The following is a 20,058-nucleotide window of genomic DNA, read 5'->3' on the forward strand; positions in this document are numbered from 1 at the left end:
ATTTTGGCCTGTGTGTTACAGTTGGACACCCTTAGTCTAGAAATTGGTGTGGCTTTTTAAACCCTCTGAATTTTTGAGGATTTTTATGTTTCATCAGAATATGGAAGTGAGTCTGTAAAACATTCTTTTCTTCAAGACTTGAAATGGAGTACAGCTCATTTTCTTCACATAACACTATATAGGCATGCATTGCAGTATTTTTAAAACACACATTTTCAAATAATGTTCTCTGGTGGTCTAAATCTCTTCTAAGAATCTGAGCTATCAGCCATTTAATTTCTACATAAATTTCTAGCACTCAGCTAGGTTCAAAGGAACATTACCTACTCTAATGAAAATGTTGTAGTTATTTATTTATTTTCTATCCCCCAAGGAAGTGCTCTTTATTCTTTTGATTGTATGATTCTAATTAGTTGGTAAACACGCATGGCCTTTCTGAAGACATGTTAATTAGTATGAATGTTGCTATAATAATCTTCCAGCAATTTACATTGCCCAAATACCTGGTATATCATGCATTAATTTTTATCATTTAATGAAATTGCTAAATCAGGAATTTAGAATGCTGTGCTTACATTTTAATTAAAGAGGGAGATATAAAAGCAGATAGGGCCTTCAGAAACAACAGTCTGATAGCACTAGATAGACACGTTTTGGGAAAGACTTTCTGGATTAGTTTTCTAGGGTTTGTCCTAACAACGTACCAGAAAGTAGGTGGCTTAACACAACAAAAATCTACTCTCACAGTTTTGGAGGCTGGAAATTCAAAATTGAGGTGTCTTCAGGGTCTGCTACTTCTGAAACCCGCAGGAGGGAATCCTTCCTGGCCTCGTCCTAGCTTCATTAGTAATCCTTGGTTTGTAGGTGTATCATTGGTATCCCTTGGTTTGTAGGTGTATCAGTCTCTCTTGCCTATATCATCAAGTGGCTGTTTTCTTCCTATGCATAGCTGTGTTTCATTTACTATTCTTGCAAAGAAAGACATCAGTCATATTGTATTAGAGCCCATCCTAATGACTTTATCTTAACTTGATTACATCTGTAATTAATTCCAAATAAGGTGGCATTCATAGGTACTGTGAGTTAAAACTGTAACAGATTGTTTTTGGAAGGGGGGGGGACACAATTCAACTCATAACATCCAAAGAAAAAGAAATGTAAGATAAAACCAAAATGTTAGAATAGGAAAGATCTTAACAATTTGTACAATAACTACCTCCTTTTATGTCTGGAGAAACTGAGACAGAGCAACATTAATAGACTTGCCAGGGACCACACAATTAGGCACGGACAGAGCTAAGGCTGGAAATCAGTAATGACAGGGAAATTTGAAAAGCATGTAAATATGCTTCTGGTTAAACACCTAAAACACTCAAATTTGACCCTAGGGGAAAAATTTTATCTGAGTCTTTCATACCTCCCTTTGTTCTCTCTTCCCTTCCTGTTGGAACTTCCCTTGGCTCACTCTGTCCTCTAGGGGTGGTATTTACTGAATGCCTGTGCACTGGCCACTGTGCTAAGTCTTCTAGGGCACCATCTTATTTCATTCTCATAATATAGTGGTAAATACTTTTATGATCCCATTTTACAGATGTGGAAACTGAGCTTCAGAGAGGCTCATGGATTTTCCCCGAATCTTGCAGTTTGTAAGAGGTTGGGCTGAGATGCAAAAATAGACAGAGCCTTCATTCTTAACTACTCTGCCATTCTGCATCTATCTTAATGCTTTTGACCCTTTCTATGCCAAACATAGGCCTGCATAGCCTGCAGGGTTTACCCAAGGTTCTTCCTAGGAGGGACTCTTCCAGTCTGCCTCCCCACACAGAGTCCTGTATTTCAGAATCATCTCTTGAACTCTGCTTGTTGCCATAATGAGGTGGGTAAAGGCAGAAACGGGCTGGATGTCTGAGCAGGTTCTCTCTGGGGCCTAGGGGCTGTTTTTTCTCCAATGTCAGGCTTCCAAAAACTTTGGCTTATTGGCTTCTCTGGGAGTCCTCAGGCCTAGGGACAGAACAGCCCTGCGTAAATTTACAAGCAGTTGCTTGCTAATCCGGAATACCAATTTGGAAATTTACACTCAGAAATGTGCCTGCCAAGTGTTGCAACCAGGGAGCAAGGGAGGGGGCTCAAAGAGGGCCTTGCCAGGAGTCTGCTGGTGACATTCTCATGCCCAGCACCTTCCTCCTTACCTTCGCACCCCCTACCGAAGAGACCAGGGCAAATGGGGAAGGAGTGCTGGCCACAGGCTTGACTTCTGGGTAGCTGGGTCTCAGGGCCTAGCTTTGTCTCAGGCTTTTGCTTCAGACAACCTGAGGCAGAGAGCCAAGGTGGAGAAGGGCCAAGGCTCCAGCAGGAAAGCCAATGTCCTGAATTGAATTCACAGGACAGAATGGGGAAAGTGAGGAGAGAATTTCATAAGAAAGCTCTTACAGAAAAGCCATGAGCTGTTGTCTTTTCTAACTGTGAAGGTAAATGCATGAATACAAATTCTGCATATTCTCTCATGTGTGGAAGTTAAACTAATCGATCTGAACTTAGAATAATGATTACTGAAGGCTATGAAGAGTAAGGGAGATAGAGGGAGGTTGGATAAGGGGCATTAAAACATAGTTACTTAGAAGTGGGGCTGGCGCCGTGGCTCACTTGGCTAATCCTCCGCCCGAGGCGCCACCATCCCATATGGGCACCAGGTTCTAGTCCTGGTTGCTCCTCTTCCAGTCCAGCTCTCTGCTGTGGCCCGGGAGTGCAGTGGAGGATGGCCCAAGTCCTTGGGCCCTGCACCCACGTGGGAGACCAGGGGGAAGCACTTGGCTCCTGGCTTCAGATTGGCGTAGTTCTGGCTGTAGCAGCCATTTGGGGAGTGAACCAACGGAAGGAAGACCTTTCTCTCTGTTTCTCTGTCTCACTGTCTGTAACTCTACATCTCAAATAAATAAATGGAACATTAAAAAAAAGCATAGTTACTTAGAAGTAACACGTTCTGGGGCTGGTGGCATAAAAGGTTAAGCCTCTGCTTGTAGTGCCAGCATCCCACGTGGGCGCTGGTTTGAGTCTCGCCTGCTCCACTTCCGATCCAGCTCCCTGCTAATGTACCTGGGAAAGCAGCGCAGCAGAGGATGGCCCAAATGCTTGGGCCCCCGTACCCCAAAGAAGCTCCTGGCTCCTGGCTTCAGCCTGGCCTGGCCCTGGCCATTGCAGCCATTTGGGGAGTGAACCAGTGGATGGAAGACCTCTCTGTGTCAAATAAAATTTTTTTAAGTAGTTAGAAGTTCTAGTGTTCCACAGCACAGTGGGATGTGTGGAGTTCACAGCGGTGTATCCTGTACTCTACAAGAACAAAAGAAGGGAGTACTTAAGCTCTCTTTCTTTATTTTTTAAGATTTATTTATTTATTTGAAAGAGTTACACAGAGAATGAGAGTCAGAGAGAGAGAGAGAGAGAGGTCTTCCATACTCTGGTTCACCCCCCAATTGGCCTCAATGGCCAGAGCTGCACCGATCCAAAGCCAGGAGCCAGGAGCTTCTTCTGGGTCTCCCATGCAGGTGCAGGGGCCCAAGGACTTGGGCCATCTTCTACTGTTTTCCCAGGCCACAGCAGAGAGCTGGATCGGAAGTGGAGCTGCCAGGACTTGAACCAGTGCCTGTATGAGATGCCGGCACTGCAGGTGGCAGTTTTACTGGCTGCACCAGAGTGCTGGCCCCTTTAGGCTTTTAACACAAAGAAAAGATGAGGCAATGGAAAGGCTACTTGCTTGATTTGATCAGTTTATGGTGTGTGTATGTGTTGGGATATTGTGCTGAACCACATAAAAATGTGCAAGTATTACATGTTAACCCAAAATTTACAAAAAATAAAATTATTTCTAAAACATGTGGCAGGTTTTGGGCCTAGAGTTTAAGACTGCCACATCCCATATCAGAGTGCCTGAGTTTGATACCTGGTTGCACACCTGACAGTTTCCTGCTAATGCGCACCCTGGGAGGCAGCAAGTGACAGGTTCAAGTGACTGGGTCCCTGTCACCCGTGTGGGAGACCCAAATTGAGCTCCTAGCTCTCGGCTTCTGCCCCAGCCAGTGACTGTTGCAGGCATTTGAGGAATGAACCAGGGGATGGAAGTGCTATTTCCATCACCCCCACTCCCATCTCTGTCTCTCTACTTCTCAAAAATAAATATTTTAAATGAATTTTTTTTAAAAAAAGATTTATTTATTTGAAAGGCAGAGTTACAGGCAGAGAGAGTAAGAAACAAATAGAGAGGTCCTCCATCCGATGGCTCACTCCCCAAATGGCCACAAACGGCCGGAGCTGGGCTGATCCGAAGCCAGGAGCCAGGAGTTTCTTCCGGGTCTCCCACATGCGTGCAGGGACCCAAGCACTTAGGCCATCCTCCACTGCCTTCCCGGGCCACAGCAGAGAACTGGATCGGAAGAGGAGCAGCCAGGACTCCAACTGGTGCCCACATGAGATGCTGGTACTGCAGGTGACAGCTTTACCTGCTACGCCACAGCACTGGCCATTTAAAATAAATTTTAAAAAAATTAAGAATACATTTGTCTCATAAAAGATTGAAGCATTATAAAAGTATACAGTACAAAATCCTTGTTACCCAATACCACTACACACTGAATCCCACTCCTCTCCTTGGAGCGAATCATTGCTGCCAACTCAGTGAGCACAATTCCCACCTGGTTTACATGTATTTCCATACATAGCAATGTATGTGTGTGTACATATGTGTGTATACCTTTCTTACAGGAATGGGATTACATTAAATTTATTGTTCTGCAGCTTTCCTTTTTGGACTTTAACAAAATATTATGAATATTTTTCCACACCAGTATAGCAACCTCATTATTGTAAATGATTTCTTAGTGTTCCACAACATGGACATCCAATATATATTTTTAAAAATTTTTTGTATTTTAATTTTCATTAGTTTTTTAAAAAAACAGATTCAATGTGACTTGCAGATACAATTCTAAGAGCATAATAATATTACCTCCCTCTCTCCCATTCTCCTTCCTTATACCTTTCTTTCCTCTTCTTTTAGTTTTTGAGATAACATATTTTTAAAATTACATTACAGTAAAAAGGCTTAATACTTCACCGAATAAGAAGTTTAACAAGTAAAAAGCAAAAAGACTCTAGTTTAATGGGAATATAGACAATGGCTATACACAATAATTGAATGGAAAAATGACCATCTCACCTATACACAGTACATTTTAAAGTAATCACAGATCACTAAAACTATAGTAGTATAGCATTCTTTTTTTTTAAAAGATTTATTTATTTATTTGAAAGTCAGAGTTACACAGAGAGAGGAGAGGTAGAGAGAGGTCCTTCATCCAATGGTTCATGCCCCAGTTGGTCGCAATGGCTAGAGCTGTGCCGATCTGAAGCCAGGAGCCAGGAGCTTCCTCCAGGTCTCCCACGTGGGTGCAGTGGCCCAAGGGCTTGGGCCATCTTCTGCTTTCCCAGGCCATAGTAGAGAGCTGGATCAGAAGAGAAGCATCTGTGACTGGCATCCATATGGGATGTCAGCGCTTCAGGCCAGGGTGCCACAGCGCCAGCCCCAGTATAGCATTCTTAGCCACTGACTTGACAAAGTTATAAAGCAATGTTTTTCAAAACTGTATTTGCAGCAATACTGATATACACAGACATTTCTTTCTTTTTCTTACTTTTTTGTCTTTTTTTTTAAAAAATTTTAGCTCCCATACATAAAAGAGAACATGTGATATTTGTCTTTCTGGGTCCAGCTTATTTCACTCAACATCATCTCCTCTGGTTGCATCCATTTTGTTGCAAATGTAGAATTTCACGTTTTTATAGCTGAATAATACTCCATTGTGTATATATACACCACATTTTCTTTATCCATTCATTCATCTGATGATGGATACCTTGGTTGATTCCAAATTTTGGCTATTGTGAACAGTGCTACTATGAATAAGGTGATGCAGATATCTCTTTGATACACTGTGTTCAAGTCTTTGGGGGTATATACCCAGTAATGGGATTGCTGGATCATATGGCACATCTATTTCTAGTTTTTAAAGAAAACTCCACACTGTTTTCCACAGTGGCTGCGTTAATTTACAGTTCCACCAACAGTGTATAAATGTTCCCCTTTCTCCACATCCTCGCCAGCATTTGTTATTCTTTGTGTTTTGGATTTTAGCCATTCTGACAGGGATAAGGTGATATCTCATTGTGGGTATTTTTTTTTAAATTCCAGAACTTTCATTTTGCTAGTTTCTTTTTTTTAAGATGTAATTTTTTATTTGAAAGTCAGAGTTACACAGAGAGAGAAGGAGAGGCAGAGAGAGAGGGAGAGAGAGGTCTTCCATCGCTGGTTCACTCCCCAATTGGCCACAATGGCCGGAGTTGCTCCGATCCAAAACCAGGAGCTAGGAGCTTCTTCCAGGTCTCCCATGCAGGTGCAGGGGCCCAAGGACTTGGGCCATCCTCTACTGCTTTCCCAGGCCATAGCAGAGAGCTGGATTGGAAGTGGAGCAGCTGGGACTTAAACCCCGTTCCCATATGGGATACCGGCACTGCAGGCAGTGGCTTCATCCGCTATGCCACAGTGCCAGCCTCCCTGTCCACTATTTTTATGTTCTGTTGTTTTGGCGTCTGTTTCTACCTTTGAGGATGTGAGATCCACGAGGGAAGGGATCTTGTTTCCTGTTCACAGATGTGTTTGCATTGCCCAAAACAGTGGCTGGCAGATCGCTGGTGCCCAGTACTCATTAGTTAGATGGATGAATGAAGGGCGGAGGAAGGAATGAAAAGGAAGAAGGGAGAAAGGAAGGAAGGAAGGATGTCATGTGCTGGTGCACCAATAAAAAGACCGCATTCAAGTATATGGAGGTTCAACATACACGGCCCCATATATAATGCTGTCCCAATATTTTTTTTTAAATTATTTAAATTTATTTTATTTTATTATTTTTTTTTTTTTACAGGCAGAGTGGACAGTGAGAGAGAGAGACAGAGAGAAAGGTCTTCCTTTGCCGTTGGTTCACCCTCCAATGGCTGTCGCTTGCAGCCGGCGCACCGCGCTGATCCGATGGCAGGAGCCAGGAGCCAGGTGCTTTTCCTGGTCTCGCATGGGGTGCAGGGCCCAAGCACCTGGGCCATCCTCCACTGCACTCCCTGGCCACAGCAGAGAGCTGGCCTGGAAGAGGGGCAACCGGGACAGAATCCGGCGCCCCGACCGGGACTAGAACCCGGTGTGCCGGCGCCGCAAGGCGGAGGATTAGCCTAGTGAGCCGCAGCGCTGGCCTGCTGTCCCAATATTTTTAAACTGCATATTGCACTCTGGGATATACCGCACTTTTTAAAAAATGCAATGCCCTGTGACAGACATTTGGGTATTTCCAAATGTTACTGCTATAAACCATTTAATAATAATCAACCTTAGTATATATCATCACACATATTCCTTGAATATTTCTCTAGGGTTAATTCTTAGGAGTGGAATTACTGCTGTCAAAAGCTATTGTGCAGCACTGCAGCCATTTGGGGAGTGAACCAGTGGTTGGAAGACCTCTCTCTGTGTCTCTACTTCTCTAACTCTTTCAAGTAAGTAAAAAAATAAAATAAAATTTAAAAAGGTATTGTGTGAGGCCAGAGCTGTGGTGTACCTGGTAAAGCTGCCACCTGCAATGCAGGCATCCCATATGGGCACCAATTTGAGTCCCGGCTGCTCCACTTCCAATCCAGCTCTCTGCAATGGCCTGGGAAAGCAGTAGAAGATGGCCCAAGTCCTTGGGCCCCTGCACCTGCCTGGGAGACCTGGAAGAAGCTCCTGGCTCCTGGCTTCAGAATGGCCCAGCTCTCACCATTGTGGCCATTTGGGGAGTGAACCAGCAGATGGAAGACCTCTCTCTCTCTCTGTCTCTCCCTCTCTCTCTCTCTCTCTAACTCGGCCTTTCAAATAAAATAAAGCTTTTTTTTTTTAAAGATATTGTGAAGTATGAGCATTGTGGTGCAGCAGAGTAGCCGCCACTTGTGATGCCCACATTCCATATGGATGTGCTGGTTCAAGTCCCAGCTAATCTGCTTCCCATCCAGCTTCCTCTTTTTTTTTTCTCTCTTTCTTTTTCCCTTTCTCTCTTTCTCTCTTTCTCTCTTTTTTGTTTATTTGACAGGTAGAGTTATAGACAGTGAGAGAGAGAGACAGAGAGAAAGGTCTTCCTTCCGTTGGTTCACTCCCCAAATGGCTGCAACAGCCGGTGCTCTGCTGATCTGAAGCCAGGAGCTAGGTGCTTCCTCCTGGTCTCCCATGTGGGTGCAGGGCCCAAGCACTTGGGCCATCCTCCACTGCACTCCTGGGCCACAGCAGAGAGCTGGACTGGAAGAGGGGCAACTGGGACTAGAACCCAGCGTCCATATGGGATGCTGCAGGCAGAGGATTAACCAAATGAGCTACAGCGCTGGCCCAAGAGTTTGTTTTTCTAAAATTTAGTCAATACTAGGGCTATTGATCTTTTTAATATCTTCTCATATATAGTTTTCATTTCTGAATTAAGAGTAAGGTTGAACATCTTTTCAAAGGTTTGCTGGCCATTTATAGTTTGTATTGTGTGATTTACCAATTTTTGTCTCTTGTTGATTTACCTACCTTGGTGGGTTTTCCTGATTTTTAAACCATGCATTGTGTAATTACTGGTATCAGTCATTTCCTCTTCATGTTTGCTACAAATATTTTCCTGAATTTCATGCCTTTAGGCTTTGTACATTTTGGCTGCTTATAAGTTTTAAAAATTTCATAGAGCCACATGTTTAATTCTTTTCTTTTTTGGATTCTAGATTCTAAAATTATAAAAATGTTCTCCTGTATTTTATCTTAGTCCCTGTATTGTTTTGTTTTTAAAATTGAAATCTGGACGCCATCTGGATTGTATTTTTGTGTGGACAGTGAGAGGAATCCAGCTTTATGAGTTTTCACATGACTAGCGAAGTATGGATTTTTACCTACTACTAAAGGAGTGAACTCAAGCTAGCTTAATGGGGGAAAAAGATTTTTTTTTAAATGAGAATATGGAGTACTCCCTGGAACTTCAGGGGTGGGATGGTGCTTAATGTCCAACATGGCTGGAGTCTGAAAAGAAAAACAGTATCAGGAATGCAAAGAATGGCTTATTTCCATCTCTCAGCTCTGCTGCCCTCCTAGCATCTGCTCCATTCATCTCTGGAATAGCTTTCTTTGCTACTTGGTCCTGTTGGTGGAGGCTGGTGTTACCCAAGCTCAACCATTAAGGTTAGAAGTGGCTTCACTGCACTCTTGATCTTAGCCAAAAGGCCGAACAGCAAGGGCTTCACTTCAAATCGCCAATGCTGAACACTAGAAGAGACTGATTGGTCTAGCTTGGGGGGTGGGCAGGGGTGTGTTCCCCTCTGACCCAATCAGCTACACTGGAACCATGGGTCACTTAATGTAAGTGTGGCTGTTGTAGACTCTCTCCTTAAATCTTATGGGCTAAAATTGGAGACATAGAGGTTGGAAGTTTTCTAGGAGGGATCACTGTGACCTGGGCAGGCACACATTTACTCCACCATTGGTCTCAGCGCCATTTTTGAACAGTGTCTTAGTCCCACTGATGGTCTCTTCCCTTCTCCTCAATGACTTTCTCACACTGCATTAACAGTAGCAGTGAGCAGGGTTCAATTGCTGAAGGAGACCCAAACGGAAATGCTTACAAATGTGCACTTTATTACAGGAAAAGGACACAGCAAGAGATCTAGAGAGATCAGGCGAGGTATCCTATTGTCCTCTATAAGAGTGGGACCAAGAACCACTGACATGTGTATATAGCACCCCAGAACTGGGGAGTCCAAAATGCAGTGTTGATTGGAGTTTTTAATTTTAATTTTGCCAGTCACATCAACATATTCCTACCTCAACAGTAGAGCCCTCGCTGGGGAGAGGCACGTGTCGCACTGAGAGCAGGTGTGAATCATCAATCTCACTATTATCCATACATAAAACTGACAAGCTGGCCCCAACTACCTTAAATCACCTCAAGACCCATGTTACAAAGCCACATCATTGATTAGTATGTTCACGCCTTGACAAGGGGCCAGTGTTATGCGGAAACTTTAGTAAAATACCTCAGGCTAATTCCAAACCTGCTAGAATTAACCTCACAACACACCCTTTCTCCTTTCTCCACAAGCCTCTGCACCTCCTCCCCCATATTCATTCTTAGCAGCCAACTTTGCTTCCTATTTCACTGAAAAAGGAGGTAGAATACATCCCACTTCTTCTTTTCCAGAATTTTAATGATAATCTTGTCAAGTTCCTCATCTCTCCCTTCAGAGAATTACTTTTTGTAATTTTGGTTGGGTTTGTTCCTTCATCAACTTATGGAAAACTAACATAGTTATAATGTTGACTCTTCCTACTTGAGGAAAAGATATTTCAGTATTTATTCGTCTTATTTTATCTTCAATGTCCCACAGTAGAGTTTCATAGTATTCTTTTTTTAAATATTTTATTTATTTATTGGACAGGTAGAATTACAGATAGTGAGAGAGAGAGAGAGAGAGAGAGAGAGAGAAATCTTCCTTCCATTGGTTCATTCCCCAAATGGCCACAACGGCTGGAGCTGTGCCGATCCAAACCCAGGAGCCAGGAGTTTCTTCCTGGTCTCCCATGTGGGTGCATGGGCCCAAGGACTTGCAAGGACTTGGGCCATCTTCTATTGCTTTCCCAGGCCACAGCAGAGAGCTGGACTGGAAAAGGAGCAACTGGGACTAGAACCGGCACCCATATGGGATGCCAGCGCTGCAGGCAGAGGATTAACCTAGTGCTCCACGGCGGCGGTCCCATAGTATTCTTTATTGAGGCCCTCAATATATTTAGTTCTATTATAAATTTAGCTGGTTATTGATTTTATATGTTATAGTCTCATAACCAGCCATCTCAGCATCTCAGATAATAATTATGAGGAAACAATTTTAAACAGAGCAAGCTTTTACTTCCTTAACAAAAATGCTTGAAGTGTTTGTTTCTGGATTCCTTTTTTTAAAAAAGATTTATTTTATTTTGAAAGACAGAGTTACAGAGAGAGGTAGAGACATAGAGAGAGACAGAGAGGTCTTCCATCTGCTGGTTCACTCCTTAATGGCCACGATGGCCAGAGCTGAGCAGAGCTGAAGCCAGGAGCCAGGAGCCTCTTCTGGATCTCCCAGTAGGTGCAAGGCCCCAAGGACTTAAGCCACCCTCAGCTGCTTTCCCAGGTGCATTATCAGGTAGCTAGACAAGGAGTGGAGCAGCTGGGACTTGAACCGGCCCCCATATGGGATGCCACCACTGCAGGCTGGGGCTTTAACCAGCTATGCCACAGCGCTGGTCCCTGTTTCTGCATTCTTATAACTTAACAACTTACAGTTTCTTGTTCTTTGAAAGATTCTGTATGGGGCTGACGCTGTGGCATAGTGGGTGAAGCTTGCAGTGCCAGCATCCCATATGGGTGCCGGTTCAAAGTTCCAGCTGCTCCACTTCCCATCCAGCTCTCTGCTATGGCCTGGGATAGCAGTAGAGACTGGCCCAAGTGCTTGGGTCCCTGCACCCACATGGGAGACCTGGAAGAATCTCCTGGCTCCTGGCTTCTGGCTCCTGGCTTCGGATCAGCTCAGCTCTGGCCGTTTGTACCTCTCTGTTTCTCGTTCTCTCTGCCTATAACTCTGCCTTTCAAATAAATAATCTTCAAAAAAAGATTCTGTAAATATTTTTTGCAATAACTGAGGTTTGCATTCTCTATGTGATTTTCCTTACTTTGGACACGTATTAAATTCAAAATTTACATCTAAAACACCTGGACTACTTTGGGAAAAAAAGAACTGAGAATTCTTTATTTCTGTAGGTAATTGACAGCATTTTTTTGAGCTGTCTTGTTAATCACTAAGAAAAATACTTGAACAATCCATTCCTATCAAAATTCTCTTGTGTCAGCTTTTAGGTTCAAAGAAAGTTCAATTTGCAATATTCACATATTGTGGAACTTGCTTTATTAAATGGGCTAACAGTGATTTATAACCCATCAAGGGAAAATATCTTACTTGCAGAACTTTCAAAACACTCATGACTTTAAAATATTCTGGGCTAGAATTACTTCATTTCAATTCTACTTTTTCAATGCAATGAACTGAAATACATTCAAAACCAAAAAACTGTATTGCCACCATTTGATGTAATTCACATACTGAAAAATTTGCCTTTTATAAAAGGACTGAAAAAGCCCATAATAGGCTGTTCTTACTGATGTTTGTACTTTTGTTAGAGAAGGCACATGGTCTCATTAGTCTCATTAGCCCCTGGGCATTATCAGGCCAAATACACAGAAACATTCATTGAATACGCCAAAGTCTCAATTAGACAGTGTTTTTTTTTTTTCCAATAATATAAACAGAAAAACATCTTGATTAAAATTCGGGGTTGGGAGGGGCAATTCTGTTCCCATTGCAGATGTCTGATTAGGTATGAAAAGGGGACGTGTTCTTTCTAAGCTTTGGGTTAATAATCTTAAAATCTATTTCTGTGGTGCTTGTTAAAAGACAATCATATGTGACACCAAAGGCAGAAACCATTAGAGGAAAGAATGAAAGCTTAGACCACATTACAAAAAGCTCCATTAAATCACCATGAATAATGTCGAAAGACAAACAACATAATCAGAAAAAAATATTGGCAGCATATATGACATGATTCTAACAAATTGATTAAAATAAAAAGAAGACACACACTCAAACAGAAAAATTAGCAAAGGACCCAGCTGTAATACAAAAAAAGAAAACAAGTGGAAATAAATATGAGAAGCTGTTCTTCACTGCTGATAAAAAATTCAGATTAAAATAACATTGTTATGTAAAAGCCTATCAGGGCAGCAAAGATTAAAAGAATATTAGCATCTAGTACTTAGAAGGGTGAAGGCTGGTGTTGTGACCTTCTATGATACCGACACCGGCATCCCATATGGGCACCTGTTTGAGACCCGACTGCTCCACTTACAATCCAGCTTCCTGCTAGTGTGCCTGGGAAAGCAGTGAGAGTTGGTCCTAGTGCTTGGGTCCCTGAACCCCCTCCTGCATGGGAGACCCAGAAGAAGCTCCTGACTCATGGCTTCGGCCTGGCCCAGCCCCAACCATTGCAGCTATTTGGGGAGTGAATCAACAGGTGGGAGATCTGTGTGTGTGTGTGTCTCCCTCTCTCCTTTTCTGTGTTTTACTCTGACTTTCAAATAAAATTTTTTAAAAGATTTATTTATTTGAAAGTCAGAGTTGGGGCTGGCGTCTGTGGCTCAGCGGGTTAACGCCCTGGCCTGAAGCGCTGGCATCCCATATGGGTGCCAGTTCTAGTCCCGGCTGCTCCTCTTCCAATCCAGCTCTCTGCTGTGGCCTGGGAAAGCAGTAGAAGATGGCCCAAGGACTTGGGCCCCTGCGCCCGCGTGGGAGACCTGGAAGAAGCTCCTGGCTCTTGGCTTTGGATCGGTGCAGCTCTGGCCATTGCGGCTGATTGGTGAGTGAACCATCAGATGGAAGACCTCTCTCTCTCTCTCTCTCTCTCTGCCTCTCCTCTCTATGAAACTCTGACTTTCAAATAAATAAATAAATCTTAAAAAAAAAAAGAAAGTCAGAGTTACACAGAGAGAGGAGAGGTAGAGGTAGAGGTAGAGGTAGGGGTAGAGGTAGGGGTAGAGGTAGGGGTAGGGGTAGGGGTAGGCAGAGAGAGAGAGAGAGAGAGAGGTCTTCCATCTGATGGTTCACTCCCCAATTGGCCACAACAGCCACAGCTGCGCCGATCTGAAGCCAGGAGCCAGGAGCTTCCTCCGGGTCTCCCACATGGACCCAGGGGCCCAAGGACTTGGGCCATCTCCCGCTGCTTTCCCAGGCCATAGCAGAGAGCTGGATCAGAAGTGGAGCAGCCAGGTCTCAAACGGCACCCATTTGGGATGCTGGCGCTTCAGGCCAGGGCTTTAACCCATTGCGCCACTGCGCCGGCTCCAATAAATAAATCTTTAAAAAAAAAGAGGGGTGTAGGGAAAAGGCATCCTTATATATTATCAATGAGAAAGTCAATTGAGGGCAATTTGGCAATATGTGTCAAAACTGAAAATGTACCTACTCTTGAATAGTTCTAGAATTCAGAAATCTATGTTTTATATGTACACAAAAACATATGTTTAAAGATATTGTTGGAGTGAGGGTTTAGCCTAGTAGTTCAGATGCCACTTGGGATACCAGCATTCCATATTTGAGTGCCTGTGTTCAAATCCTAGCTCCACTCCCAATCCCAGCTTCCTGTTAATGTGCACCCTGGGAGGCAGCAGGTGATGGCTCAAGTATTTGGGTCCCTGTTGCCCATGTGGGAGACCTGAATTGAGTTCCAAGTTCCTGGTTTCAGCCTGGTCCAGCTTTGGTTGTAGGCATTTTGGGAGTGAACTAGCAGATAGGAGATCTCTGTCTCTCTCTGCCCCAACCCCTACATCTCTGCCTTTCAAACAAATATATATATATATATATATATATATATATATATATTTCTAAGATATTCTTTGTGGCATTTTTTATAATTTCCACGAAGACAACAGCTTAGATGTCCATCAAAAGGGAATTGGGTAAACATCCCAGGAACTATTATTGACAAAAGCAGCTTCTGAACCATAAGGTCTGATCACTGTCTCTAGTTCTACTCCTTCCATTCTGTTTGGCTTATTTCAACAAACTTGTGGAAAGTTCTCCATGACTACCAACCTTGATGATATTAAATCTAATGTTCAATTCCCGGTTCTCACATTCCCTGAAATAGTTGACCTATGTCTGCACTTTGAAACACTTCAGCTTTTGCCTTCCATCCAGGACCCCAAACTCTCCTGGTTTCTTTTCACCTCACTGACTCTTTTCTTGGTCTCCTTTATTAATCCCTCTTCCTTGCTTCAACTTCTCCAAAAATTAGTTTCCCAAGGGCTTTGTCCTGGTTCTCTCCTCCCCTTTGTCCATCTGTTCTCGCTCGCTCTCCCTCTCTCTCCCCTAGCACTATATCTAATCAAATGGCTTCAAAGACAATCCCTGTGCTGTTGTCTCCAAAATTTCCTTCTTCAGTCAGCCTTCTCTCCATGAACTCCCGACTCATATGTCCTTCAGTTTTTTCACCTGACATCTCCTCTTAGCTGGCTCATGGACTGCTTAAATGTTTCCTGCTCCAAAATGAATTTCTGAGTTTTCACCCTGAAAACTCTTCTTTTCATCTTTTACATCTCAGTAAATGACAATTGCACTCACTTATTCAGGTCAAAAATCTTGACCTCATTTGTGGTGTTCTCTCACATTCCACATTTTTAAAAAAGATTTATTTATTTATTTGAAAGGCAGAGCTACAGAGAGGCAGAGGGAGAGGGAGAGGGAGAGGGAGAGGGAGAGGGAGAGGGAGCAGGAGCGGGAGAGGGAGGTCTCCTATCTGCTGGTTCACTCCCCAGATGGCTGCAATGGCTGGAGCTGCGCCAATCTGAAGCCAGGAGCCAGGAGCCAGGAGCTTCTTCCTGGTCTCCCACGAGGGTACAGGGTCCCAAGGACTTGGGCCATCTTCTACTGCTGTCCCAGGCCACAGCAAAGAGCTGGATCAGAAGTGGAGCAGCCAGGTCTTGAACCAGCACCCATATGGGATGCTAGCATTGCAGGCGGCGACTTTACCTGCTACTCCACCATGCCGGCCCCTCACATTCCACACTGATGCTAAATATACTGTGAAGCTAATGAAACTTAAACGTCAGAACTCCTCACTTGAAGCAGCTGCTTAAAAGGCCCTGATGGTGGGGTAATGTGGTCATATGCTTTTGTAAAATTTGCAGAATCAACTATTTTAATTGCAATAAGTCAAAACAGCTGTCTCTTTCCACTCCAAATTTCCCTCTGTCACTCTTCTCTCCAGGTGTGTTTAGCATTGAGTGGCTGTGCTTATTTTTGGGGTCATGCGAAGGGGAATTTAAACTGGGTTTATAGTTATTTTGGATTTGGTCAAATATATGAGGGGTCTTGAAAAAGTTCATGGAAAACACATATAAAAAAAACTGTTCATGGATTTAAAACATTTTTGCACAAAAACAAACTTATCTTTTGATTCCATTTTCCATGAACTTTTGGCAGTATCCTTGTGTTTACATGACTGGCAGTCATTTTTTTTTTGACAGGCAGTGTGGACAGTGAGAGAGAAAGAGACAGAGAGAAAGGTCTTCCTTTGCCTTTGGTTCACCCTCCAATGGCCGCCGTGGCTGGCGTGCTGCGGCCGGTGCACTGCGCTGATCCGAAGGCAGGAGCCAGGTGCTTCTCCTGGTCTCCCATGGGGTGCAGGGCCCAAGCACTTGGGCCATCCTCCACTGCACTCCCTGGCCACAGCAGAGAGCTGGCCTGGAAGAGGGGCAACCGGGACAGAATCCGTTATCCCGATCAGGACTAGAACCCTGTGTGCCGGTGCCACTAGGCAGAGGATTAGCCTGCTGAGCCGCGGTGCCGGCCATGGCAGTCACTTCTATGACATTGCTAGCCACCTCAACATAGGAGTGGCTTCCAGGAATACTACTTTCTCATGCTGTGATATTGGTACAAGCCAAAGATCATGATCCTAATGCACACTACAGTGCCTGGCATTAGAAATTTGTGCAGTTGAGGAGAAATAAATTTTGGAATGCATAAACCCAGAATCTAGCCTCTGGAAAATTCTTAACTAGCCAAGTAAAACTATACAGGTGTATGGAAGATTCAGTACTGCATAAATCATGATGGAGGTTTTTTTCTCTTTAATATATTCAATAATACAACATACACTACTAGAAATGCATCATAAGATTTATTTATTTGTTTGAAAGGCAGAGTTACAGAGAGGCAGAGGCAGAGAGAGAGGTCCTCCTTCTGCTGGGTCACTTCCCAAGTGGCCACAATGGCTGGAGCTGGGCCAATCCAAAGCCAGGAGCCAGGAGTTTCCTTTAGGTCTCTCATCTGGATACAAGGGCTCAAGGACTTAGGCCTTCTTCCACTGATATCCCAGGCCAGAACAGAGTTAGACTGGCAGTAGAGCTGCCAGGACTTGAACTGGCGCCCATATGGGATGCCAGCACTGCAGGAGGCGGCTTTACCTGCTACACCACAGTGCGGACCCCAGCAGCATGTATTCTTGGGGTGATAAGACTGTACATGAGATCTACCCTCTTGACATATTTTAGGTGTACAACACAGTATTGCTGGCTGCGGGTGCAATGTTGTACGACAGATCTTTTTTTTTTGACAGGTAGAGTTAGACAGTGAGAGAGAGAGAAAGAGACAGAGAGAAAGGTCTTCTTTCTGTTGGTTCACCCCCCCCCCCAAATGGCTGCTACAGCTGGCGTACTGCACCTATCCAAAGCCAGGAGCCAAGTGCTTCCTCCTGGTCTCCCATGCGGGTGCAGGGCCCAAGGACTTGTCTCCACTGCCTTCCCAGGCCACAGCAGAGAGCTGGACTGGAAGAGGAGCAATCGGGACAGAATCTGGCTCCCCAACCTGGACTAGAACCCAGGGTGCTGGTGCCACAGGTGGAGGATTAGCCTAGTGAGCTGCGGTGCCGACCTGTACGACAGATCTTTAGAACTTACTGGTCTTGCATGACTAAAATTTATAAGCGTTGAAAAGCAACTCATTTCTTTCACCCCTCTACCCCCAGCCCTTTGGAACCACCATTCTGCTCTCTTCTTTGATGGGTTTGATTACTTTAGATACTACATGTGATTGGAATTGTGCAATATTTGTCCTGTGACTGGCTTACTTCACTTAATATGGTGATCTCAAGGTTCATTCATGTCTTCTCATGTGGCAGGATTTCCTTTTTTTTTTTTTAAGATTTCTTTATTTACTTGAAAGTCAGAGTTACACAGAGAGAGAAGGAGAGGCAGAGAGAGAGAGAGAGAGAGAGAGAGAGAGAGAGGTCTTCCATCCGCTGATCCACTCCCCAATTGGCCGCAACAGCTGGAATTGCACCGATCCGAAGCCAGGAGCCAGGAGCTTCTTCTGGGTCTCCCACGCGGGTACAGGGGCCCAAGCACTTGGGCCATCTTCCACTGCTTTCCCAGGCCATAGCAGAGAGCTGGATCAGAAGTGGAGCAGCCAGGACTAGAACCGGCACCCATATGGGATGCCAGCGCTTTAGGCCAGGGCGTTAACCCACTGCGCCACAGCACCGGCCCCAAGATTTCTTTTTTTGAAGACTGAATAATAGTCTACCATATGTCTATGCCACATTTTCTTTATCTATTCATCCATTGATGGACAATTATGTAATTTCCACATTTTGGGTATTGTGAACGATGCTGAAATGAACATAGAAGTATAGATATTGCTTTAAGATCTTGATTTCAATTCTTTTGGATAAACACCCAGAAGTGGGATTGCTGGATCATATGGTAGTTCTACTTTTAATTTTTGATGAAACTCTATACTGTTTCCATAATAGTTACACCGTTAATGAGAATCTTGTCCATAGTATTTATCAGAAGCCCTGTGTTTGCAGAGCCAAGACTGTCGCAGTACTGTAAGTAGACGTTGTGTCTAGAGATGATTTTGTATGTTTATGTGCCCTAATATATTGGATTACGTTTTGGTGTAAATCATGTTCTGATGAAGTCTGGCAGCTACAGATGAAATGGCATCTGAAAGTGTCACAGACACAGGAAAACGGCCTGAGGAAGCAAGTGTTCCAGGCATAAAAAGCCTTAAATATACTAAGCACTAACTCAGTATAAGAAGTATTAAAAGTGAGGGGCCGGCGCTGTGGCACAGTGGGCTAATGCCCTGGCCTGAAACGCCAGCATCCCATATGGGCGCCGGTTGTAGTCCTGGCTGCTCCTCTTCCGATCCAGCTCTCTGCTATGTCCTGGGAAAGCAGTAGAAGATGGCCCAAGTCCTTAGGCCCCTGCACCTGCATGGGAGACCTGGAAGAAGCTCCTGGCTCCTGACTTTGGATCGGTGCAGCTCTGGCTGTTGCAGCCAATTAGGGAGTGAACCATTGGATGGAAGACCTCTCTCTCTGCCTCTCTTCTCTCTGTGTAACTCTGACTTTCAAATAAAACAAAATATTTTTTTTTAAAAAGAAGAAGTATTAAGAGTGATTTGAGGGGCCGGTGCTGTGGCACGGTAGGTTAATCCTCTGCCTGCAGTGCCAGCATCCCATATGGGCACCGGTTTTAGTCCCAGCTGCCCCTCTTCCAATCCAGCTCTCTGCTATGGCCTGGGAAAGCAGCAGAAGATGGTTCAAGTCCTTGGGCCCCTGCACCCACGTGGGAGACCCGGAAGAAGCACCTGGCTCCTGGCTTCAGATCAGCGCAGCTCCAGCCGTTGGGGCAATCTGGGGAGTGAACCAGCAGATGGAAGACCCCCGCCCCATGGCTCTTTCAAATAAATAAATAAATCTTCTAAAAAAAGAGTGATTTGGTAATATAATTACTTAAAACAATGCAATACAATGTTAATTTTTAAATACATTTCATTTGTTTTTTAAATGCCTTATTTCCAGATACATTTTGTATTGTTTTTGAGAATTTTAAAAAATATTTATTTATTTATTTGTAAGGCAGAGATACAGAGAGAGGGAGAGACAGTGAGACAGAGAGAGAGACAGACAGACAGACAGAGACAGAAACAGAGACAGAGACTGAGACAGAACACACAAGCAAGCTTCCATCTGCTGGTTCACTCTCCACATGGTCACAACAGCCAGGGATGTTCCAAGACAAGGCCAGGAGCCAGGTACACCATCCTCCCACATGGGTGTCGGGGGCCAAGCTCTTGGGCCATCTTCCACAACTTTTCCAGGCACATTAGTAGGAAGTTGGATCAGAAGTGGAACAGCCAGGACTTGAACTTGAGAGCATATGGGATATCAGTGCTACAAACCCGCTGTGCTTCAATGCTGGCCTCTTGAGAATTTTTGATGAAACGACTTTTAAAAATGACAGGAAGGGAGCCAAATATGTAAAACGAAAGAAGACTAGCCTGTTAAAACACATCTTGTTATCATTATAATGG

This window comes from Oryctolagus cuniculus, chromosome X (assembly GCF_051225735.1).
Source record: "Oryctolagus cuniculus isolate XC-2025 breed Fujian yellow rabbit chromosome X, ASM5122573v1, whole genome shotgun sequence".
Lineage (NCBI taxonomy): Eukaryota > Metazoa > Chordata > Mammalia > Lagomorpha > Leporidae > Oryctolagus > Oryctolagus cuniculus.